The sequence below is a fragment of the Neophocaena asiaeorientalis genome, unplaced genomic scaffold (assembly GCF_003031525.2).
Source record: "Neophocaena asiaeorientalis asiaeorientalis breed wild unplaced genomic scaffold, Neophocaena_asiaeorientalis_V1.1 scaffold582, whole genome shotgun sequence".
In the NCBI taxonomy this organism is placed as follows: domain Eukaryota; kingdom Metazoa; phylum Chordata; class Mammalia; order Artiodactyla; family Phocoenidae; genus Neophocaena; species Neophocaena asiaeorientalis.
The window spans coordinates 969,529-996,031 of record NW_020172996.1 but is presented as its reverse complement, the minus strand read 5'-3'; the positions used below and the strand labels follow the sequence as shown (position 1 = coordinate 996,031).

The 26,503-nt window shown below is 45.8% G+C and overlaps 1 long non-coding RNA gene and 2 pseudogenes across 2 annotated transcripts; 2 read left to right on the top strand and 1 right to left on the bottom strand.

The window, feature by feature from the left end:
- The first annotated feature begins 51 nt into the window (after window positions 1-51).
- LOC112398005 (zinc finger protein 17-like) lies at window positions 52-7,102 on the top strand (annotated as a pseudogene).
- Window positions 7,103-10,600: 3,498 nt separating this feature from the next.
- LOC112398006 (uncharacterized) lies at window positions 10,601-20,679 on the top strand. Of its 2 annotated transcripts, XR_003002906.1 has the most exons (5): window positions 10,601-12,739; window positions 13,116-13,251; window positions 15,463-15,682; window positions 17,694-17,800; window positions 19,387-20,679. It is a non-coding gene; the product is annotated as an uncharacterized LOC112398006 (long non-coding RNA). The 2 variants fall into 2 exon arrangements; XR_003002905.1 differs by lacking the exon at window positions 10,601-12,739 and having other exon boundaries at window positions 12,740-13,251; window positions 19,228-20,679.
- LOC112398004 (zinc finger protein 548-like) lies at window positions 19,896-23,329 on the bottom strand (annotated as a pseudogene).
- Between the last annotated feature and the right edge of the window lie 3,174 nt (window positions 23,330-26,503).

Sequence of the window (26,503 nt, the reverse complement as noted above, 5' to 3'; positions counted from 1 at the left end):
GCTCAGCAGACAAACGTTTTCGTCAGCACGCATTTGGGGGCGGGACTTCCATAGGCTTCATGTAGGGTCCGGTTTCCGTGTTTTTTCACCTTTTTCAGGGCAGTGAGTCCTGAGTCGGGACCGAAGAGAATGGAACAGGCGAGGAGAGGCGTTGGCCCCGGTGCCCAGAGGCGGCTGTGAGGCCCCCCCGAGCCCGTAGTTGACGACAGTGCCCTCGTTCCCGCCCCGCCCGCCGCCTCTTCCGGCTCCGTTCTTCCCACCGACCGGTGACCCCGGTGATCGAGGCTGCGCCGATGAGGTCCGCTCAGGTGGGTGCTGCGTCTCCCGGGCCCCCACCCGGCCCGACTGCCGCCTCCGAGTCCTAAATATGGACGGAGGGGTACCCGCTCGGTTCCCTGACGGTCAGCTCCAGAGTCCAGAACAGAGGGCGGCCTTGGGAGGGTGTCCCCTTTCAGCCTGTGGACTGGGGTGAGGGAGAGAGTTCCCTTGGGGGCCGACGGTGCATGGCTTGCAGGTGCTACGGAGTCGGCAGCATTGGGGAAACCTGGGGTAGCTTTTGTCGTGGACAGAGGGGGAGGAGTTGCCTCACCTGAAACGGCAACCTGAGCAGGTGCAATCCGTGGAACGTTGTGAAGGGATTGGGGATGGGAGAACCGTATCCAGAATTAGAAGTTAAAAATTGGGAGAATGGGATGAGAATGGAGGCAGGGAGACTGCTGAGGAGACCACCGCGATAGACCCCAGGAGAATTATGGCGGGCTGGCCCAGGAAGGTAGCGCGACATGGGAGATGGGATGAGATTCTGCATAGATTTCATTAATAGAGCCTACGGGACTTTCTGATGTGCCATGTATAGCTGTGAGCAGAAGTAGGGAGTGAAGGACCATCTCAAGGTTTTTTTTGTTTTTGTTTTGTTTTTGCGTTTTTGGCAGGAAGCAACCACAAGGAGCAGGTTTCAGAAGATAATGAGTTAAATTGTGGATGTGTGACCCTAAGATACCTCAAGGTGGAGACGGCACATAGGTATGTGGACAAGAAGGTCTGGATGCGGGGGAAGAGGGCTGGACTGAAGCCGTCAAACGAGTGGAGGGTGTGGACTGAACCAGGGCATGGCCTGGGGATCAGATTGAGGAGAGAGATTTTTTTTTTTTTAAGAAGATGTTGGGGGTAGGAGTTTATTAATTAATTAATTAATTTTTGCTGTGTTGGGTCTTCGTTTCTGTGCGAGGGCTTTCTCTAGTTGTGGCAAGCGGGGGCTACTCTTAATCGCGGTGCGCGGGCCTCTCACTATCGCGGCCTCTCTTGTTGCGGATCACAGGCTTCAGACGCACAGGCTCAGTAGTTGTGGCTCACGGGCCTAGTTGCTCCACGACATGTGGGATCCTCCCAGACCAGGGCTCGAACCCGTGTCCCCTGCATTAGCAGGCGGTTTCTCAACCACTGCGCCACCAGGGAAGCCCGAGGAGGGAGATTTTTCAGGTCGTTATTTCTGATGGGCCCTGTAGTGAGTGTCCGGAGAGCTGAGACTTTGGGGCATTAGAGGGTTCATCATCCCTGATGTTCTCTCCATAAAGGAGCATATCTGGCATAGGAGCTACTCTGGCCTGTGTCTGTAGAAAAGGATACCTGGATGTGATGAATTGCCGGCCTGGATGGAGATGAAGGTGTAAGGTCGTGTAGAATGAGCCCTGCAGGTCAGCTCTTCTCCTAGAGGAGAATCCCTGTGGAACAAAGAAATAGCCAGGTTTGTGGAGCAGATTGGTTCCAGACAAGCACACTTCTGACACACCTCTTCCACCACTCAGGGCAAGAGGAATGAGAGCACTATAGTCAAGGGACTCCTGCAGTGCACTTGAGCGGATCCTTTGCAAACAGGAAACAGTCTTGTTTGCAAAAAGGAAAAGTACCCGACCTGTCTGTTCAGACTCTCCCTACAACTCATTAAATTTAAAATGTATGAAACATACTTACTGATCAAAACATCTGTTAACCAGTATCCTTCTAAATATGTACACGTAGAGGGGCAGTTAGAAATGAAGACATTCAATAGATTAAACATAGGAACACTTTATAAAAAATTGCTTGAAATTTAATTTACCTGTAGTATTGGTAATACTTTAGGTGTTAGCAAATTTAGTGGAATGTTATATATCTCATTTTCTGAAAACCTTAAAAAGCAGAAACAGGAGGGGTGGGTTGAGTTGGGAGATTGGGATTGACATATATATACTCTATGTATAAAATAGATAACTGATGAGAACTTACTGTATAGCACAGGGAGCTCTACTCAATGCTCTGTGTGACCTAAATGGGAAGGAAATCTAAAAAAGAGAGGATATATGTATACGTATAACTGACTCACTTTGCTGTACATCAGAAACTAACACAACACTGTAAAGCAACTATACTCCAATAAAACTACTTTTTTAAAAAAAGCAGAAACAATGCAAACCCACATTTTGAAAACCCAGTCCCTTCATTTGAACTGAAAACATGAAAAATTGTGAATCTTATGTATAGTTACAGCTGATAGGTAGTGTGTCCTCTTATGTTTAATACTACTGTCAGCCTTATGAGGTAGAAACCATTGTTATCCCTATTTTACAGTAAAGGAATTGAGGCTCAGGGAGGTTCAGTCATTAAAGAAGAGTCACACAGCTGATAATAGTGACACTGAGGTCAGAGAAACAGCATAGACCATCAGGCTGAGACCATTTTGCTCCAGGGCAGGCCAGAGGTGATAGTCTAGCCCAGCCTGTAGAATTCTAACGTGGTTGCCCATTTCTCATGGCCTCCCTCTTCCCACAGGTTCCCATGGCATTTGCAGAAATGCTTATGGACCTGTACAGGTGAATGGAGGATGTGCCAGACCTTCATCCACCCCAGTTATCACCCTGATGGTTCTGCCACTCCCATATAAAGAATTCTGGTGGCCTGAGATTGTTCACCCATCCTCCCTTCCTTGGGTCTGAAGTCCCTGTGGTTTCACCAAGGCCTAGGGTCTTGAACTCAGTCCCAGATTATATGGAGCTGTTCCCATTTCCAACAACTGATGGAGTAAGATGTGGAAGGATGTTGTGGGCACAGGATCCAGAATGTCCAGATGACTGGAAGTGAGACTGAGCTGGAATATTCAGGGAACTGCAAGTCTGTTACATGTGATAGGATTATGGTTGGGGGGAGTGAGTGGAGGGTAGGGGCACACAGTTATCAGGTCTCAATTACAGCCTGAGGTTTTGGGCCTCTAATCCGAGGGAAGTAGGAGCTAGGGAAGGTTTGAAGTAGAGGAGCCAGGTATTTGACCCAGGTTGTAACTGGCTGTGTCTAGCCACAGGAGATGCTGTGTGAGAGGGAAGGTAGAGGTAGAGTGACATGGGGGAAGTGACTGTGGTGGACGTTGGTGGTCGCTGGACAAGAGTCACTGCCGTGGAGGTAGCGAACTGGTTGCCTTCTGTTTGTGTTCTGAACAGACCTGGCCACATTGAGTGATGTGGAGAGCGTGGGACTGGGAGATGAGATGGAAGGGCGAGTCAGAGGTGACCCCAAGTTTCTAGCTTTCTCTGGAAAGATGTGTTCTGGACACAGTGATCAGTAGAAATAAGGAGAGAGGGGCACTGGTGTCACTGGACCTTGTATCTCTTCCACATTTGGGAAGTGGGGGTGGAGGTTGAGGAGGGAATGGACTTGTCGGGGGAAAGAGTAAAGATCCTGGAGAAATGAGCTGCGCGTTGATTGAACCCTCCCCATTTTGGCGGGGACTTGTGGTTTTTACAGACGTGGCCATACATTTCTCTCAAGAGGAGTGGGGGCTCCTTGATGAGGCTCAGAGACAGCTGTACCACCATGTGATGCTGGAGAACTTTGCACTTCTCTCATGACTAGGTAAGGCCCTCATGACCCCTCCCCCACCCCAGTGTCCTGGGCTGGGCTGTTATTTCCGACCAAACCATGAGTAATCCTTCCTTCCTTGGTTTCCTAGCGTATGTGTGTGGGAGCCATTCCCAGGCGGTGTGCACCGTACTGCCTGCCTCTCCCCAAGCAGCCCCATCCCATGTTGCTCTGAAACCTTGCCTGGCCCTGGTCAAGTTACTCTGTTCAGATGCATGGCGGCCTTCCCCCTTCTTGCTGACGTTTTGGGGGGCCTGCCTGTGGCAGAAACACATGCTTACTACTTGTAGAGACCACTGACTCTGTGAGACCCTCCACTGTAGTTCTTGCGATTTTTGAATGGGGGCCGTCATGTGTTGGCTCGCTCTGGGGGCATGCTGTCCACTCCCTTTTCTTGTGTTTCACGTGGGTTGGTCTGTGACAGGTCCCATAGAAGTGCTCACCGTGAGGCAGAGAGAGGGGCCTGAGTGTCTTGAAAGGATGGACATTACTCCATCAGTGCCAACAAGAGGTGGCTCTGGAGCTTAGGAGCTGGGAGAGGGTGTGTTGTCAAAGCTGGCTTCAAATCACACTGGAAGCCAGGCCTTTGTCCACCACTGGGTGATGCCAGGAACAATGGTCAAACTTCATTTCTACATTTTCTTTCCTATTGTCATTTCTAATCTTCCAGTCCTCGGCTTCCCTGACTTTTGTAGTCTCCACTTCCTATTTGTTCCTTTGCCGTGCTGTCAACATTTGACCCACACTTAAGCTATTGTGACATTTGCACATATCTTTTTTATCTAAGTTACAAGTTCCTATATTTTTTTTAATTGAAGTATAATTGATTTACAATGTTGTGTTAATCTCTACTGTACAGCAAAGTGATTCAGTTATACATAGATACACATCCTTTTATTTTTTAATATTCTTTTCCATTATGGTTTATCACAGGATATTGAATATAGTCCCCTGTACTATACAGTAGGACCTTGTTGTTTATCCATCCTATGTATAGTAGCTTACATCTGTTAACCCCAACCTCTCACTCCATCCCTCCTCCAACACCCTCCCCTTGGCAACCACCAGTCTGTTTTCTATGTCCATGAGTCTGTTTCATAGATATGTTCATTTGTGTCATATTTTGGATTCCACATATAAGTGAAATCATATGGTATTTGTCTTTCTCTTTCTGACTTAATTCACTTAGCATGATAATCTATGGCTGCATCCATGTTGCTGCAAATGGTATTATTTCGTTCTTTTTTATGGTTGAGCAGTATTCTATTGTATATATGTAGCACATCTTCTTTATGCATTTGTCTGGCGATGGACATTTAGGTTGCTTCTATGTCCTGGCTATTGTGAATAGTGCTGCTGTGGACATACGGGTGCATTTAGCTTTTTGAATTAGAGCTTTATCTGGATATATGCCCAGGAGTGGGATTGCAGGATCATATGGTACTTCTCTTCTTAGTTTTCTGAGGAAGCTCCATAGTATTTTCCAGTGACAGCACCAACTAACATTCCCACCAACAGTGTAGGAGGGTTCCCTTTTCTCCACACTCTCTCCAGCATTTGTTATTTGTAGAGTTTTTAATGAATGGCCATTCTATTTGCACATATCTTTAAACAGTCCTTGGATACCAACTACTGGGTCACAATCAGACATCTCTGGCTCTGGATACAGCCTTCTACCCAGTACTCACTTCTCACCAGCAGCCATGGCCTTGTGGAAACCCATTTTCAGAGGAGTGAGCTGGGGACCCTTCTCCTCCCTGCATTGTACCCCTTTCTTTTGTCCTTACCTACTGTCAGGGCTCTCCCACCATCTGAGCTTCCCAGGCGCAGCTCTGCACAGCAGGCCTTCTCACTGGCTCTGGCCCCTGTTGTTATCATCAGTCCTATGTATTTATTCGTAGGTGTGGGTGACACACATTTGTGGTGGGACTGCTCCTCCCACCAGTGTCAATATGCTTCACCAGCATTTCTCTGGTTGCAGGTTGTTGGCATGGAGCCCAGGATGAGGAGCCAGCCTCAGAGCAAGGTGTTTCTATAGAAGTGTCACTGGCCAGGACGCCAGAGCCAGGTCCCTCCATCGGGAACACCCAGCCCTGTGGGACATGCAGCTCACTCTTGAAAGACATTCTGTCCCTGGCTGAGCAGGGTGGAACGCACCCTGGGCAAGGACTATACACTTGTGAGGCAAAGCTTTGCCAGCACCAAAAACGTCACATTAGAGAGAAACTTTCCTGAAAGGACAAGGGGAGGCCTTCATTTGTGAAAAACTGTACTGTCCACATGACACAGAGGACCTTCACATGCAGGGAAGGTGGGAAGGACTTCCCAGCCAGCACAGGCCCTCTCCAGCACCAGCCTCTTCATGGTGTGGGAAAGCCACATGGGGACATTGCAGATAGAGAGGACTTTCAAAATGGGCAAAGTGCTTACAAGTGCACTCAGTGTGGGAAAGCCTTCAGCCATAACCATACACTTGTTGACCAAGAGAAGATCCACACTGGAGAATAGTTTTATGAGCATAGGGAATGTGGGAAGGCCTTTCTTTAGAAAGTCCCACCACGAGCAGCATCAGAAAGTCCACACTGAGCCTGGGCTTTATGAGCACTCAGAATGTGGGGTATTCGTTACAGAAATATCTGGCCTCAGTGACCACCAGAGAATTCACACAAGGCCAAGGCCTTTTGAGTGCAGCCTTCTTTAGACCGTCGCAACTGGTTGGTCACCAGAAAATCCATACTGAAGAAAGAACTTACGGTTGTAGTGAGTGTGGAAAATTCTTTAGAAACTGTTCCACACTCATTAGACACCAGAGAGTTCACACTGGAGAAAGGCCTTTTGAGTGCACTGAATGCGGGAGAGCCTTCACCTGCAAACATAGGCTTGTTGAGTACCAGAAAATCCACAGTGGTGAAAAGACTTTTGAGTGTAGAGCATGTGGGAAAGCTTTCAGCCACAAAGGCACAGTTGTTGAGCACCAGAAAATCCACACTGGAGAAAGGCCTTACAAGTGCAGCAAATGTGGGAAATTCCTTATGGACAGCTCCTCACTCATTATTCATTAGAAAGTTCACACTGGACAAAGACCTTATGAGTACGGCAAATGTGGAAAAAAATTTTTTTTAATTTATTTTAATTTATTTATTTTTGGCTGCGTTGGGTCTTTTTTGATGCACGCAGGCCTTCTCTAGTTGTGGGGAACGGGGGCTACTCTTTGTTGTGGTGCACGGTCTCGTCTTCTCGTTGTTGAACACGGGCTCTAGGGCACGTGGGCTTCAATAGTTGCAGCGCATGGGCTCAGTAGTTGTGGCTCGTGGGCTCTAGAGCTCAGGCTCAGTAGCTGTGGCACACAGGCTTAGTTGCTCCACGGCATGTGGGATCTTCCTGGACCAGGGCTCGAACCCGTGTCCCCTGCATTGGCAGGAGGATTCTTAACCACTGCGCCACCAGGGAAGCCCCAAATGTGGAAAATTCTTTAGGTACCGCTACACCCTTATTAGACATCAGAGAAATCATACTGGAGAAAGGCCTTATGAGTGCATCGATGTACGAAATCCTTTTGTTGCAGCTCCACACTCGTTAGACATTGGACAAATCCCACTGGAGAAAGGCCTTATTAGTGCAGCTAATGTGGGAAATTTTTGTAGTAAAACTCCAGAGTCAGTACACACTAGCGAGTTCACATTGATGTGAGGCCTTATAAGAACAGCAAATAAGGGAACATCTTTACATACAACTCTGGTCTTGTTAAACACTGTTGAATTTACACCGGAGAAATGCCTTCTGAGTGCAGTGAGTGCTGGAAAGTCTGTAGCCAAAACTTCCATTCATTTGGCTCCAAAAAGTTCGCACCAGAGAAAGAACTTATGAAGGAAGCAAATGGGGAAAGGACTTCAGCCGAAAGTCTGCTCTGACTGGCACGGTGAAGTACATATTATGTACTTTTGGGGTTTTTTTTTCCCCTTCTTATTGTGTTAAAATACACACACATAAAACTTGCCATCTTTTAAGTATTTTAGTGTGCCGTTCAGTACCGTGACGTACATTCACACTGTGGTGAAACCTAATCTCCAGAGCTCCTCTTGTTTTGCAAAAATGAAACCCTGTACTCATTAAGTAACAACTCGTACTCCGCTCCTTCTCCAGCCGCTGGAAACCACTATTCTCTGTCTCCTTGATTTGAGTGCCCCAGCTGCCTCATGTAAGAAGAATCATACAGTTTTTGTGAAGACTTTATTTACCAGAATCTCACATTTCACGTATCACGTGTTCTGTTTCAGAAGTCCTTTCCTTTTTAAGCCTGAATTATACTCCATTGTATGCATATACACATCTTTATCCATTCATCTGGTGATGAAGACTTCCCTTGTTTCCATATTTTAGCTGTGGTAAAGAGTGCAGCTGTGAGAACGACTGCACAAATATCTCCTTGAGATCCTGTTTTCAGTTATTTTCAGTGTATAGCCAGAAGTGGAATTCCTGGATCATATGGTCAATTTTTAAAAAAAATTTATTTTTGGCTGCATTGGGTCTTCATTGCTGCACGCGGCCTTTCTCTAGTTGTGGAGTGCGGGCTTCTCATTGCAGTGGCTTCTCGTTGTGGAACACCAGCTCTAGGCGCGTGGGCTTCAGTAGCTGTGGCGCACGGGCTTATTTGCTCCGTGGCATGTGGGATCTTCCCAGACCAGGGCTCGAACCCGTGTCCCCTGCATTGGCAGGCAGATTCTTAACCACTGCACCACCAGGGAAGTCCCCAATCTATTTTTAACATTTTGAACTGTTTCTTTTATTGGCTGCTCCCATCCTTTATTTTATGCTCCCATCAAACGTCCACAGAGTTCCAGTATCTCCACATCCTCATTGACATAATTCTATTTTCCGTTTCATGTTTAATAGTAGCTATCCTAATGGATGTGAGATAATATCTCACTGTAGTTTTGTTTATTTTATTTTATATTATTTTTTCTTTTTCATGGCTGCGTCGGGTCTTAGTTGCAGCATGCGGGCTCTTTGTTGTGGCGCACGGGCTTCTCTAGTGTGGCACGCAGATTTTCTCTTCTCTAATTGTGGCCCGTGGGCTTCTCTCTAGGTGTGGTGTGCAGGTTTTCTGTTCTTTAGTTGTGGCGCGTGGGCTCCAGAGCATGTGGGCTGTATAGTTGTGGCATGCAGGCTCCAGAGCGTGTGGGCTCTGTAGTTTGCAGCATGCGGGCTCTCTAGTTGAGGAGCGCAAGCTCAGTAGTTGTGATGCGTGGGCTTAGTTGCCCTGTGGCATTTGGGATCTTAGTTCCCCAACTAGGGATCGAACCCACATCCCCTGCATTGCAAGGTGGATTCTTTACCACTGGACCACCAGGGAAGTCCCCTCACTGTAGTTTTGTTTAGTATTTCCCTAATGATTAATGATCATGTCTTCTTGGCCAGTTGTGTATATTCTTTGTAAAAATCTCTATGTTTACCCCTTTAAAATTTTTCTTATTGGTGAGTTTTAGCAGTTCTTTATATAATCTGGATACTGACCACTTATCAAATATATGATTTGCAAATGCTTTTCTTCCATTCAGTAGCTTGCCATTTCACTCTGTTGATTGTGTCCTTTGCACAGAAGTTTGTACCCTTATTTTTGCTTTTGTTTCCTATGCTTTTCATGTCAATGCCAAGAAGTTATAAATCCAATGTCATGAAGCTTTTCCCCTATGTCTTCATCTAAGAGTTTTTGAGCTTACATCATACTGTCAGGTCTTTGTTTATTTTGAGCTCATTTTTGGGTGTGGTGTAAGGTAAAGGTCCAACTTCATTCATTTGAATGCAGATATCCACTGTAATTTGTTGGAGAGACTGTCCTCCTCCCATTGAATTGCGTTGGCACTCTTGTTGATTATTTGATCAAATATACTGGCTTCCAGTTCTGGGCACTCTGTTCTGTTTCATTGGCCTAAAGTTTTGTGTTTATGGCAGTACCAGTGTTTTGTTTTTGCTTTTTTAAAATTTTTATTACAATGTAGTTAATTTACAATGTTGTGTTAGTTTCAGGTGTACAGCAAAGTGAATCAGTTATTCGTATACATATATCCACTCTTTTTTAGATTCTTTTCCCATATAGACCATTACAGAGTTTTGAGTAGAGTTCCCTGTGTTAGACAGTAGCTCCTTATTAGTTATATTTCAGTTTTGAGTCCCTGGCATGATGTTAGTCATTTCCTCTTTTAGAGCAGCAGCTGATTAAGACCACAACCAATCACTGTCTATATCAGGCACTCACACTCTGGACACCATCCCTTATGTCCCAGGGCCAGGATACCAGGCAACTGGAGACAGCCTGTATGCCCCTGACCCCATGAAATTATTCCAGCTAGGTCATCCATGGGGAGCCTGGGAAACCTAGGTAGCCCCAGACCACCTGCTATGTATAGGGTGCTCCCTACAGCCCCAGGTTACTTACTGTGTCCCTGTACAGCCTGTTGTGTGCCCTGCCTGATGCCCTTGTCTCATCCTAAGCCCTAGGTAACAGAATTCTTTTTATCTACCCAAGTGTCATCAAGAACATTTAAATCTTACAAAACAACTACAAACCCAGAAGAGTGTTAGGAATGCAGTGAATGTTGAAAGTTATTCAGCTATTAGTCTAAACTCAAACAGCACTGGTAAATTTAAATCGGAGAAACATCTTCGGAGTGCAGGCAACATGCTGTTTCCTTGTTCTACGTAATTACAGAGCGACATTTGGAGATTAGTCTTTGTGAAAGAGAACTCAGCCATAAATTGAACTTCATGCCTCCAGACATGCCAGGAAGATTCTCTTAAGTACCAAGTATATTGGAAGCTTTCATGATAACACCTTGCACTTCCGGACCTGCCTGGAGTCCTTGCCAGAAATAAGTTGTTACCAGTATCTGTTACGTTAGCCTTCCCTCCTCTGCCACACAGCAGGGTGCCGCGGTGTGTATGAATCATCCTTACAGTGCTCGGGAGGCAGGAAGCTATGCTTCCTCCCTTCATCTGGAGGACTCACCCGTCTCTTGACTTTTGGGGTATCTCATTCACTTCCCACTGATTGTTTTGGGTGGGATATTACCCAGTTCTGGAAAAGAGGACTCCAGCTGGCTTCTGCAGGCAGCTTGTGGAGATTGCCCTTCTTAGTGAGTATATTTGATTGACTTGTAATGGTTGGGTTGATTTTTCCACCCTCAGAGTCACCCGACCCAGGACCATCAGCAGAGCTTAGAAGGGTTTGAATTCCGCTCTATCCCCAGAATCAAAGCTCTCAGACACCAGGGAACACTACCCTGCTCACCTGTCCCATGACTCCAAGATTCAACCCTTCTCTCACTCATGAACTCAGGATACATTTCTGTCATAGCAGTAGAATTGTTTCACTGCATGCACCTGCTTTCACATGTGTGTACCATACTTAATGACGAGCTCCTTCCCTGCTCAAGGGCAGGACCCATATCTCTGTCATCCATGTCATCCCACTACTCAGAACACAGTGCTCGGTGGGTGGAGCAGCAAGGCCACAGCCAGACCCTCTGAGTGGCCACAGATATGAAGACAAGGCAGAGAAAACTGGATGGTGAGAGAATGAACCCTAGTGGGTCCTTCACCCACTGGGATGCATCTCATATGTCTTGCAGTTTGGGGCCCAGGTCCCTTTATGGGCCACCTTGTCCCAGGGAGCTCCCAGTTATGGAAAGAATAACCCTCTGCTTTGAACCAAGAATTGTTTCCTGAGAGTGGATTCTCCGACTCTCATGGATCCCAAGGCTCAGATTCATGTACAGCTACAGCTACAACCCAGACAATTATCTTGAGAGGAGATATAGGAGGGTAGTGTCTTCAAAACGCAACTTACTTTCCTACAGAATACAGGAACCACAAAGCTATTCTCAAAACATTATAAATTTAGCGGAAAAAATGATGTTTTTTCTCACTGAGAGCTGTGTGTGCAATAACAATATTGGATAAAACAAAACATAAAGGGTTCGTGTCCACCTTGGCAACACAAAAGTATGTATTTGATTATACAAAAGGCTCCAAGGAGGGCTCAACTGGACAGTACATTTTTTTAAACCAAAGGTCATATTGATTATTTCATGCAGCTTTGAAATTAGCCCCAAAGACAGTCCCAAGGGAGGAATTTCAACACAACCTGACTGATAAGAGCATCCTGAGAATAAGACCACAGTAGTAACGGTGAAACCCATGCGTGGCTACCTGTATGCATCCTGGTTTGCCTGTTAAAGTTCCAGTCACTTTACAATACTTCACAGAAACTTTTTTTCCCCTGCAAAAAGCGCTATTTTTTCCATTTGGCCCAAGGCTTGGAGAGGGCTCCAGGGTGGTTAACAATCTGCCCAGTGGCTTCAGGGAGAGGCTTCAGGGAGAAGCCCTGACCCCAGAAGGGCTCACAGGCCGCTGGGCTCCAGGGGCTCCTAGTGGTGCTTGAGGCTGAGCCTTTGGAAGAGACACTCGCCCAGCCCAGCCTGGGGGCCGAGCAGCCTGCGGAGGTTGGTCAGGCGGTCGCCCATCTTCTTGATGAGTTTCACCTGCTCATCCAGGAAGTGGCTCCAGGAAGTCCAGAGGTGGAGTCTGCGCGGGCAGAGCCCAGGGCCTGCGGACCCACAGGGCCTGGCGCAGGTTCTTCTCCGTCAGCCGGGCGGCTTCCACGGCGTCCTGGGCTTTACCCACTGCTCTTGGAACGGCTTCAGCACGTCCTGGAAGAGGGCGTGGCCACGGCGCTGCTTTTGCCTTTTCCACTGAGCTCGGGCCCTCCGGCTTCTCCTCGGCCAGTTCGCGAAACGATGTCTCTGGCCCTCGCGAGCTGCTGCGTCGGGTCGGAAGAGAAGCGCAGAGACAGGTAGGTGTGGGAGAGCGGCAGATGCACGTTACCAGGTGGGTGACTGCGGCCTCCACCTGGCGGAGTAATCGTGACGAATCTGGGAGCTCATGCTTGGTCGGCAGTAAGGAGCTAAGCTCAGAAAATGGTGTTGGCTGGTCCCGGAGGGCGAGGAGAGCTGAGTGGGTGATTCCAAGGTTGTGACTGGAAAAAAGCTTGGAGGGTGGTCAGAGTCTGGAGGAAGGGGCCCCCCTGGGTCTGTTCAGTCCAAGTGCTGTTGAAATGAGAGATCTGCCGGACAGCCAAGAAACTTTTATAAAATTAAGCAATGAGCTTTCTTTTCCATGTTCGTTTTTCTGAATTTCACTTAGCTAGTGTTTTATTGTCTTTGTTGTAGTTGCAGTTCAGCACATAGAAAATTAGAAACGCCTGTCTACTCAGGAGTAAAGACTTCAAGAAACACCAGGAAGAGGAAAGACTTAGGACTCACCTGGGATGACAACACAGCTACATGATCGTCCTCACCCCTCCGGGTAAAATACAAACTTCCCAAACAATGGCTAACAATCCAGGGAAATAATTCCTCCCTTCGCCAAACCATCCTTGATCCGCTGTCCCTGAAACTTCCTCAACGCATACTGACCCTCCAGTAGAGACCATAACCTCCCCCAACTCTATCCCCTTCAGACTGTGATTCCTGGGCCTTGTTAGCAGGCATTTCGGATATAGGTTTCTGCTACCAGAGCTTGGGCTGATTTGCTTCCATTACTTGACCTTTAGTGTTTACATTCGGTCTTCAAACGTGTGAGACTGCAGGTTGTGGCAAGATGAGCACCCGGCTCCTGTTCTGGCTGCCATCGGCACATCATCAAACCTGCAGGGATGGTGCTAGGATGGGGAAGAGCAGGGGTTATCTCCCAGCCAGGTTGAAACCACCTGTCACACTCGGTCCACGTGCATGATTGTGTGATCCTGTGTGTATATCCACACACTGGGCTTTTGGGCCTCCCTGTCCCATGCTTGTCTCACAAGTCTCCCTGGAGCATTTGTGCATTTGTGTCCTCATACCTGGTGTGGTAGTTCAGCGCCTCTCTCTATTCCCACAAGCCTCTAATGTGTGTCACATACACTGGTTGCGTGTCTCATGACTATCACGTCTTTTCTCTTGTGGACGTGGTGTAATGCATGTGTGTGCGTAGGCTTGTTGAGGGGTGTCAGCATGCAGACCTCATCACAGTGTCCCCAGGATGCCTGTGCACGGGCCTCCAAGTTGTGCTGAGGTGTATCATTATTGTTACCGGACTCAGTGGGTCCTTCCCTTGGGGTGCATAGCCAGTGAACACACCAAGTACTTTCAGTTAAAGCAGAAGCATTTATTACTTGTGACAAGTAAGGAGACAGGGAGATAGCTCTCAAAGCACTGGACTGAAATATTAAGCCTGGGGGGCATGCATATTCAAGAAAGGACCGGCTTGGAAAATGTTACTGTAGGTTGCCAAAATCTGCAAGCAAGCAGGCACTGGGTTGTTTGCTCACAGTGTGTTATCTTGTTCACTGGGATTCACCGTAACCTTTTCGGAATGTTGGGTATTTGGAGCTTTGTGCCATGAATCTCCTCCAATCTCTTTTCTTAGAGCATTAACGTTAGCAAACTTCTAATTCTGAATTCTTTCTCTGTCCCTTTGAGACATACATAAAGCTTTCGAAAAGCTAAATAATCCTCGTCAGTTTTACAACTGTGTAAAAATGTGCTCCCGGGATTTTAATTTACGGAGGTGACTGAGTGAGGACAGGAGAGGCTACTGCCATTGAAAGTTCCCCAAGGAAACGACAGGCACAGCAGGCCACGTAAGGCCACATGAAGACTGTCACATGCAGGTGTCAGGAAGCAGAGAGGAACTGGGGCTGTGCCTTTATGACCACGGTGGCGGGAAGAACTAGGTAGTGACCTCCACTAGTGGGCAGGAAGCAAAAACACACATGCTATAGCTGGGAGTTTGTAACACGTGGCCATGAGACCAGCTCGGAGGTGGGCCGGGACTTAACGAGGTCGGGCATCCGGGCGGCCGGCAGTGCGCCCTCGCCGGCCAGCGATCCAGATCCGTCCCTCTAATGTTCCCGCCGGTTGTCGGGCGCCACCTGGCGGCCACGTTTATTTTGTCCCTTCCCGGCCGGAGCTCGGGCGACGTCTGCAGGGGAAGGGATTCGGCCGCGATGCCCGAGGCAGAGTTCCGGGAGGTCGGCGGGGCTGGCGGGATCATTCCGGTCTTGCCGGGCGGGCGCGCTTAGTGCTCTCTCCGGAGGTTGTACCTGCAGACTTACAGGGAAGAGGCTGGGTCCCCTCCGGTTGCCGAAGGGAGCAGGAAGGGGGTCTCCCGGGTCCGGAGGTGGGAACCGGGCCGGGTGGGGAGGCCCGAGGAGGGCGTGAGCCGTTCGGCCGCGGGCTCGCGTGGCCCGGTCTGCAAAGGTTCCCCCGTGGGGTTTTCCTGGGTCCTGATTCAGAGGCCGGCCGGCCCTGCCGGCCCCGCACTGCCTGCGGGCGAACCAGGTAGGGCAAGCCGGGCCGCCTCTGCCCCCGGGGTCGGGGGTAGAAGGGGGGCCGTCAGCAGGTTCTGTCGTTTTCTTCACAAGGGAATTAGTGATGCAGCCCTGCTCTCCAGCTCTGAAGGCCTTCCTCTACTCCTCAAGAAGTAAAGCAAACATTTCAATCACAGCCAAGGAGTTTATTTTTTTATTTTTTTAAGGTCTGGAGCCACCTCTTTGGAAAGAAAATATCAAGGAAGATCTCAGTTGCTGCGGTAGGCGTCGGGTCCTACGTTTCCGGTTATAAAGACACGGATGGGGAAGTTCTAGGATTGCTTCGAATAAAGGTGAAGAGCTCCTGCAGAGCATCACTCGAATTCCCAGGCACATTTAGGATAAAACTAACAAATGGGGCAGTCAAGTCCTCTCACCTGAAGGCAAGTGAGTGTTTAACTTGGTGCTTGCGTTGAATGGGCTGTGTCTGCTTGGTGTATCATGAAGGGGTGCGGTTTGTCTTTATAATGTCTTCAGTGGGTTGTCTGTGAGGTGCATCACAGTTTAGTTTCGCGCTCATAGAGCGAAGTATGTTTTTTCTCTACTTTGTGGAGAAGGTCTTGTTTTATTATCTCCCCCAACATTGGTCACCGTGTCAAACAGTATCAGATCCAATACAGGTGAATTGAGAAACGTTGGGAGATCCTAAAACAACGGCTATTGCAAGACGGAAGAGTATTTTCTAGTATCAATTCTGTAGGCTCTTAAAGGGGGGATTAATTACAAATGGCTAGGACAAAACCTTTGGTTTCAGAAGTGTAACCGTGTGCCAATGTTTTTCAAACCCTGCACTTAAAATGCGTTTTATTTTTAAGTTGATTATAGGTAACGAAGCTTTTTAAAAAGCACAATTACGTTCTGGAATGTGGGAGACCACATTCAGGTTAAGCTATTATAAATTAAGGGCTAATGATCTGTTACAGTGAAAGGATACAGATGAAAACCAGGAAAGATGGCACAGAGGGACCACATTGCCAGTTTCCTGGGCCCTGTCACTTAGGCCTCACAGCATCCTGGGTGACAATATGAAGTGTACTGTTAAGGGGGGACTTCACACAAGACCAGGTATTATACAGGCTTTTTTTAGTATGTCACGCACAAGGGACACCTGTGTGGCTGAACTTTCTAGCTTCTCTGAATGTCAAACAGCTACAGAGAGACCCTAAGGCTCCCCTACCCACTGGCATGTCAAATTATTAATATAAATTAGCTAGCATGGCGCAAGGCGCTGGCTAAACACACACTCTTATTAGTCCAAATGTTTCAAGGGCTTAGAGATTATCTCCCAAGAGTCGGGCCACTCTGCCAAACGTTTCTTTCAAATGAATGAATACACATTGGACAACACAGGCCTGTGATGTAATCCTTTATGCAGGTCAAGTAAAAATACTCAAAACTCGTACCCTTGTTTTAACACATGTTGGTATTTATTATCTATGTCCTCAACCTTATTTATGGGCATCTGTATAAGGGAATAGTAGAAAGGAGTGCTATTGCATGTGTTCCCCAGTCCGCAGTGGGTGACCTTGAAACTGTGCCCCATAGGGTTAACAGAAGCTGATGACTAACAACTTCTTGAGCTAGGATTATTTTAAAAAGGGAATATCATCCTCGCTGGTGAATTGCCTTAATTGGTTAAGCTCACTTGGGTGGGGTTTTTTTTCTCCTACGTGCATGTGCTCCAAGCTTCCTCCCTAGTTGGGCCATGTAGGTTTTCTCTTCTCTAGTTGTGGAGTGGGCTCAGTTTGTGGCATGTAGGCTTAGTTGCCACTGCATGTGGGATCGTAGTTCCCTGACCAAGGATTGTATCACCCTCATCCCCTATATTGGAAGGTGGATTCTTTAGCACTGGACCAGCAGGGAACCCCCACTGTAGAAAACATCTCTGACAGGGTGGGGGCACTGTAGGGAAGGGAGCCTCAGTTGTTTTTTAGGAAATTGGAGTCAGCTCTTGTCCAGCTATGTGTGAAGAACAGAAGCCTGTAATGCAGATACAGCTGTACACACTGACTACTGCCTCACCTTTTCTCTGATTGCCGTCCCCACAGCACCTCACCTCCAGGAAGGTGGCTGTGAGACTTTTGTCTCCTGGCTTGCTGCCTTGTGATGAAATTCCTCTCCGGCAAGCTTTGACATCCCACTGTTTGGCTTCTTGCACCTCTGGTTCAGTAAAATAACCTGTTCAGTGTGAAACGCCCCACAGTTGGAGTATTCATACCAGTGAAATTGGCAAACACAAAATAGGTGCTAGATGGCAAACACAAAATAGGTGCTAGACTTACAGTAATGGAGACTATGTTAATAAGGACTACATGTGGGGCACTAAACATTTATTCCATCCAGCAAAGTCACTGAGAAAACTCAAGTTGCAACACATTTCTTTTTATTCTCTCCACAGTTACTAATAAAAAGACATTTAATCAAAGAAGACAATACACCTGGCAGATGAACACAGGAATGTTCAACATCATGAATCACTAGGGAAATGCATCAGACCACAGTGAGGTATGTATCCACACTTTAAAAACAGCTAATATTCAGGGGCTTCTCTAGTGGTGCAATGGTTGAGTGTCTGCCGATGCAGGAGACACGGGTTTGTGCCCCAGTCCGGGAAGATCTGCAGAGTGGCTGGGCCCATGAGCCATGGCAGCTGAGCCTGCACGTCCAGAGCCTGTGCTCCACAACGGGAGAGAAGCCACAACACTGAGAGGCCCCGTGTACCACAAAAAAAAAAAAAAAGGTATATTCAAAACAGTAACCATACCAACCCACTACTCGTGAGGAACACAGGGGATGGAAGGTTCCCATACTGTGTTAGAAGGCAAAAAGGATACAACCCTATTCATTCGTTTTGAAATATGAAACCAGGGGTTTCCCTGGTCCAGGGGTGTAAAGACTCTGTACTTCCACTGCAGGGGCCACAGGTTCAATCCCTGGTTGGGGTAGATGCCCCATGGTGTGTGATGTGGCAAAAAAAAAAATATGAAACATAAAAGACCCCAATGATATTAAAAGTCTAGAAAACACTAACTGAAGGGGAAAAAATAGTAGTTGCCTGGGAGTTGTGAGGGGGTGTTCAAAGGTGGGTGTGGCAGTGATGGTGGATGTTTGTAATTATGACAGTTATTGACACTGGTTCTGGGGGTTTACATGTATCAAAATTTAATCAAGCTGTTATGAGGTATGTTCAAATTCAATACATGCCCATATACAGCTCAATTAAATTTGGGCTCCACATAAAAATCTGAAATTGGGGTGTGTGTGTGCCATGTGCCTTGCAGGAGCCAAGGATCCCCCTGAATCTTACTCTGAATCTCCTTTTCAGTAGAACTCCTCTGGCAAACCACAACCCCATCCTTGAAGACTAGTGAGCAATGAAAGGTTTTTTAAATTTTATTTTATTTTCGGTTGTGTTGGGCCGTTGTTGCTGTGCCTGGGCTTTCTCTAGCTGTGGTGAGCAGAGGCTACTCTTTGTTGTGGTGTGGTGGCCTCTCGTTGCAGAGCACAGGCTCTGGTAGTTGTGGCACACAGGCCTAGTTGCTCTGAGGCATGTGGGATCTTCCCAGGCCAGGGCTTGAACCCCTGTGCCCTGCAGCAGGTGGATTCTTAACCACCGTGCCATCAGGGGAGTCCTTGAAAAGTGTTTCCACTTAAGTTATCCAAGAACTCTGCCTGGGAAATCATATGCCTGTACTACACGATTTCCACACTCATTCCCCATTGTTTTCACTATGCATCAAATGGCCTTGAGATAAGCTGAGGGAATCCTAAAACCTTATGTTACTCAGTCTGACACTGACTGAGGCTCAGGAGGTTTCTGCAAAAACCTTAATGCAAAACAGCCACAGTGGTGGGAACATACATGAATGCAATTTTATATTTTATTCCTTCTTCTTTGGTACTCTCTCCCTATAATTCCCTGTTAAATTTAGTCCCACAGAGAGCCCTGCACTCTACCCCAGAAGGCCTTGGACAACGATCAAAATGGGCCAGAACTGGAGTGAAAACTATTCTCTGCCATGATACTACCCCCAGTGAGGTATACTAAGTTTGGAACACCCACAAAACCTGTTCCTCTGTCCCTGTCCTAGCCAGTTGATGGAAGAGAATGACAAACCCACGTGCTCAGGGAATCCATGCTTTTCTACAGAGGATACGAGAGCACAAAAGGCTACCTACCCTGATCACACTTAGATGACTGAGTCCCAGTATGGGGATCTGCCACTTGGAAAAGGTAAGAAACTCACAGTGACAGTAAGTCAGAAAGTAGAGCATAGCTCCTGAAAAGCTTCCTACAAACCTCGTACTGACAGGTAATCTGCACCCTAGGGTTCAGTTATGGCATTCAACTTCTGTTGATGAGTCCCTCACAAAGCCTATTCAGTATGATGTATTAACTAAGGAGACAGCTCATTTGCTACTCTCCTCATCTCATCTCAAGGTCTTTCTCCAGTATGAACTCTGGTGGATGAGGTTATTAGACCTTTGGCCGAAAGCTTTCTTACATGTGCTGCACTCATGGTCTTTTTCTGTGGTGTGACCTGTTTGGTGTTCAGTAAGCTGGGTGTTTTGGCTGAAGAATTCTCCATATTTAGTGCATGCATGTGTTTTTTTCCTCTAGTGTGACTGTATTCTTAAGGCCTCTCTCCTGTGTGGACTCTCTCATGCTCTGCAAGCCTATACATCCACAGGTAGGCTTTCCCACACTCATGGCACTTATAGAGACTTTGACCATTGTGAAACACTGCTGTGCAGTCAGCATCCTTTTGTGGAGTGACCTGGTGCTGGAGAAGGCCAGAGGTACCAGGGAAATCCTTCCCAGCCTCCTGGCACATGAAGGAGTTCTTGGATGCATGGACTATGTGGCTCCTCATAAAGGCCTTACCCTGTCTCTTCTAAAGAGATTCCCTCCACTATGCTGGTGAAATTTTTCACACCTGACACACACAGTTTCTGGCCAGGAGTTGTTCCCAGGTCTTCACCTAGAGGCAAACTTACTGTTTAAGGCCAGGCTACACATCTTGCAGGGACAGGACTTTGGATGGACAGGTCTCTGAAGTATATTCATGGCACTTCTACAGAAACATTCTTCTCAAAAGTTATCTCCTTGTGCTCTGCTCCATACCAACAAACTGAAAGCAGAGAAATGACACAGTGTTGGGGGGAGTGCACACAGAAATGAGGTACATAGTCACTGGCTTTGGCACCAAAACACTGTGGGGCACAGGACATGATCCTGATATAATTTGAACCCCTGATGCCAAATCAATGGAGCCAAGCCCACTTTGAACCCCTCATGCTGGGGCTTGGAGTCATGTCCATTCTGTCATGTCCCAGGGTTCACCTCCCAGCTCCAGTTGGACAACAACATGGAACCTAGAAAAGCAAGTTCTAAGGGAAAGACAGGACAGGTGAACAGTCAGTACTAGCCCAGGAGAACAACCAATCCCCCAAAAAACCTGAGGAAAGAAAAACAGTGTCACAAAATGAACCAGTGACCCTGCTGGATCCCCAACAATTCCTGGTACAGTCAGGGCCCAGGAAATATCAGCTGGAAGGGGGCAGAACCTAGAGCACAGAGGTGTGTGGGTCTACAGACTCAACTTAGCAGGGAGTGGCTGAGACTAATGGAACCCACTGAACTAATTCCAAGTCTTATGACCCAGAAAAACTTCACTGAAAAAACTTCAGAGCTGCTGGTACTGGGGGATACTTCTGAAAGGAGGTCATACTCATTCAGCCTTGGCACCAACAACACAGATGAGAGGGAAGCAGTAATAGAGATGTGGTCACTGTCTAGCTGTGAAAAAACAGACTTGCCTTTGGAAAAGGGAAAGGCAGAGACCTGCCCAGGATGCTGGGATAGGGGGGAAGGCCTTACCCAATGATGCAACAAGTGCAAAGGGCTCCAGGATCACATCACGGTACAGGAATCTCTGGGCCTCATCAAGAAGCTTTCTTCCTCCTGGGAAAAGTACACAGCCACGTCCTCAAAGGTCACAGGGCCCTGTGATGATGCGACAGATTTGTACATAAGCAGCCTCTCTCCCCAGGACCCCATAAGTACTTTTAACCCCAGCCTGTACTCACTCTGGGTTCACCATCCACCCCAGCTCTGTGACTTAGAGGGCAGTGGGGCCCAATAACTCTTCATGCTTCCTTGATCAGTATGTACAACCCTGAGCAACAACAGGCAGGTGGACAGATAGATACCATGTAATCTGTGAGCCTGGTATGCAGGGCCCTTTCCCTTTCCTCCAAGACAACAGCCTGAGTGTACCCACGTGTCTCCCAAACACAAGCAAACTTAGCCCCATCTTCTCTCTTATACTTCTAGTACTAGGGCCTGGGGCAATTACTTCACACACTTTCCTCACATGTATATTATTGAACCTCCTCATACATTACATGTCTACCATCATTCTCACAACAGAAACCTAGTGCTACCATTCTAACTCTGCCTCCCTTGCTCTCTGTCCTTATCAGTTGTTAACAGACCTACAAGTCCTAGAACACTCCCATCACAATCACATCCTCAAGCATTTGTATATACTAGCCCCATTCCTAAGACAACCTTTCATGTCTCAGTCCGCTGGCTGCCAAAAATTGGAATCTGTCCATAAAACCTAGGGTCTACAGACACCAAGTCCATGAAGACACCTGACACCAGTGCAGGGGCCATAAATGGTTCTGCTGAGTGAACCATTTAATATTTCAGGCAAAGACAAATACTCAAGAGAAAAATAAAGCATGTAAAAGAGGGCAGAAAATGTTATAGAGTTGTGCCATAAGGTCACGTGGATACCTTGAGAAAAGGCTGTCCAGAAGTGGGACAAAAAAGTGCAAAGCCTCTCTATCAAGAGTCATGTCTGGTGTGTATGAGCAGCATCCACGAGGCTAGTGTGACTGGAGCCCAGTGAGCCAGAAGAATAAAGGATTGTGTTGGGGAGGAAATGGTTCTTTTCAAATTTTACTTTGGTTATATTAAAAATTATTACTTTATAAAAATCTCCACCTTACATAATCCATAGATTAAATTCTGATTTGGAATTATGCTAACATTACATAATAGGATTCAAGAATGCATACTTTTTATACTTATCCACCACCATATTCTTTGATAATATCCATTTTTTCCCCCCATAGCTGTTCAGAGAGACTATCTGTAATTTTCTACTAGATTTCTTCTCCAGGGGTAGAGATCATGAAGCACAATTTACTGAATTCACACTGAAAATGACTCTCTGGAAAAGGGGTTCTTGCCAGAATCAAAGTGCTGGGCCTCCAGCAGTTGGGGATAACTGGGCATCATTGCTGACTCTTTAAATTTAAGAGAACTGCAACAAGCTATAGGACTTGACCTCTAGTCCATCTGCATTGTAGAAACACAGAAATACCTTATTGAGTTCTTAACATCTTGCTAGGGATTCACAAAGCATTATAACTTTTTACACTTACAATGATTCATTTTATCACCCTTAAAACAAGTATTTTAACAAGATAGCTTAATCATTTATGATTTTCCACTAAAATAAGTATTATTCAGGACTTCCCTGGTGGTCAAGTGGTTAAAAATCTGCCTTCCAATGCAGGGGATGCAGGTTTGATCCCACATACTGTGGTGGGGCAACTGAGCCCGTGTGCTTCAATGAAAGATCCTGTGTGCTGCAACTAAGACCTGACACAGCCAAAAATAAATAAAACAATACATAAGCATTATTTGAAGAGTACAATCACATTGTACCTGAAAAAGAATTCAGAGTAATGAGATGATTCAAAATCTCAGAAAAAAAATGGAAACAGATGGAGAAGATACAAGAAATGTTTAAAAGAAAGGTAGATTTGATGAACAATACAATAACTGAAATTAAAAATACACTGGAGGGATTCAATAGCAGATAACTAAGGTAGAAGAAAGACTAAGTGAGCTGGATGACAGAGTGGTGGAAATAACAACATTTAATAAACCAACATTTGCATTATAAGGGTCGAAGAAGAGAAAGGGAAAGGGCCTGAGAAAATATTTGAGGAGATTACAGCCGAAAACATCCCTAACATGGGAAAGGAAACACCCGAGTCCAAGAAGTGCAGAGTCCCATACAGGATAAACCCAAGGAGAAACACACCAAAACACATATTAATCAAACTGATATAAATTAAACACAAAGGAAAAATATTAAAAGCAGCAAGGGAAAAGCAACAAATAACATACAAAGGAATGATAACCATAAGGCTATATATCAGCTGATTTTTGAACAGAAACTCTGCAGGCCAAAGTGGCACAATATATATTTAAAGTGGTGAAAGGGAAAAAACCTACAACCAGCAATACTCTGCTCAGCAAGGCTTTCATTCAGATTAGATGGAGAAATTAAAAGCTTTACAGACAGACAAGCAAAAGCAAAGAGAATTCAGCACCACCAGACCAACTTTGCAAAAAGTGCTAAAAGAACTTCTCTAGGCAGAAAAGAAAAGGCCACAACTAGAAACAAGAAAAATCACAAAAGGAAAGCTCATCAGTAAAGGCAAACACAGACAGTAAAAGAAGGAAACCATCCACACACGAAATATATCAAAACAGCAACCATGAGGAGTACAAATGCAGGAAATGGGAATTGCATTTGAAATTAAGACACCAGCACCTCAAAACAATCCTGTACGTACATACACTGCTATATAAAAACCACATAGATGCAGGGGACACGGGTTCAAGTCCTGGTCAGGGAATATCGCACATGCCATGGAGCAAGTAAGCCTGTGTGCCACAACTACCGACTGTGCACTCTAGAGCCCCCAAGCCACAATTACTGAGCTCACGTGCCTAGAGCCAATGCTCTGCAATGAGAAGCCATGTAAATGAGAAGCCTGCACACTGTAATGAAGAGTAGCTCCCAATTGCCACAACTAGAGAAAGCCCGCACACAGCAACAAACACCCAACTCAGCCAAAAAGAAAAAAAAAAAACACAGGCAGACTGCAAACCAAAAAATTACAATAGGTTCAAAAAGAGAAAAAAAAACAACCCCAAACACAACACTAAAGATAATCATCAAACCACAAGAGATGAAATCAAAAGGAAAGGAAGACAGAACACCAGACAAAAACAAATCCAAAGTTGGGGAACTATGATCCCTCAAGCCATGGGAAGAAGAAAAAATAAAAGAAATTGCCTATATGAAATCCAAAGAAAGCTGAAGTAGCAATACTCATATCACACAAAATAGACTTTAAGACTGTTACAAGAGACAAAGAAGTTCTGCAGAATGATCAAGGGATCAATCTATAATGCAAAAAAGGCTAACAGCCGTAAGAAGAGAAACTGACAGCAACACAATGATGGGGGGACTTTAACACCCCACTTACACCAATAGACAGATCATCCACAGAATATGGAAAAACAAGCCTTAAATGACACATTAGACAAGATGGCTTTAATTGATATTTAAACCACATTGCATCCAAAAGCAACTGAATACACATTCTTTTCAAGTATACCTAGAACATTCTCCAGGATAGAACACATCCTGGGCCACAAAGAAAACCTTGGCAAATTTAAGTGAAATCATATCAAGCACCATGTCCATATGAGATTAGAAATAAATTACACAACGAACTATTAAAAACCCACACATGGATGCTGAACATGTACTAAAAAACAATGGATCACTGAAGACATGAAAGAAAATCAAAAACTACCTAGAGGGTTTCCCTGGTGGTGCAGTGGTTGAGAGTCCGCCTGCCGATGCAGGGGACACAGTTTTGTGCCCCAGTATGGGAAGATCCCACATGATGCGGAGCAGCTGGGCCTGTGAGCCATGGCCCCTGAGCCTGCGCGTCCGGAGCCTGTGCTGCACAACGGGAGAGGCCACAACAGTGAGAGGCCCGTGTACCGCAAAAACAAAAAAACTACCTAGAGACAAAGGATGATGAAAACACACTGATCCAAAACTATGGGACGTAGCAAAAACAGTTCTAAGAGCGAAGTTTATAACAATACAATCTTTCCTCAGGAAACAAAAAAATCTTCAATAAACCTAATCTTACTTACACCTAAAGCAAATAATAGCAAAGATCAATGAAACTAAAAGCTGTTTTTTTGAAAACATAAACCTTGCCAGAGTCATCAAGAACAACAGGGGAGGGCTCAAATCAATAAAAACGGACACAACAAAAATACAAAAGCTCCTAAGAGACTACTGCAAGCAACTATATACAATAAAATGGACAACCTAGAAGAAATAGGCAAATTCCTAGAAAAATACAACTTACCAAGACTGAGCCAGGAAGAAAAAGAAAATATGAACAAACCACTGACCAGTACTGAAATTAAAACTGATTTAGAAAAAAACTTCCAACAAACAGAAAGGCCAGGACCAGATGGCCTCATAGAAGAACTTATCAAACATTTAAAAAGAAAACACCTATAAAAAACTGCAGAAGAGGAGACATTCCCAAGCTCATTCTGTGAGGTCATCACCCTGATAGCAAAACCAAACATACCACCCATACACAAGAAAATTACAGGCCAATATTACTGATGAACATACATGCAAAAATTCCTCAATAAAATACTAGCAAACTGACAACACATTAAAAGGATCATACACCATGATCAAGTAGGATTTACCCAGGGATGCAAGGATTCTTCAATATATGCAAATCAATCAATGTGATACACCGTATTAACAAATTAAAGAATAAAACCCATATGATCATCTCAATAGATGCAGAAAAAGCTTTTGACAAAATTCAAAGCTCATTTATGATAAAAACTCTCCAGAAAGTTGGCATGGGGGAACCTACCTCAACATAATAAAGGCCATATACAACAAACCCAGAGTTAACATCATTCTCAATGGTGAAACACTGAAAGCATTTCCTCAAAGATCAGGTACAAGACAAGGATGTCCACTCCTGCCAATAGTTTCGGAAGTTCTAGCCACGGCAATCAGAGAACAAAAAGAAAAGAAATGCAAATTGGAAGTAGTAAAACTATCACTGTTTGCAGATGACATGATACTACTCAGAGAAAATCCTAAAGATGCTATCAGAAAACTATGCTCATCAGTGAATTTGGTAAAGCTGCAGATTACAAAATGAATGCACAAAAATCTCTTGCATTCCTATACACTAACAATGAAAGATCAGAAAGAGAAATTAAGGAAATAATCCCATTCGCCACTGCAACAAAAAGAATAAACTACCTAG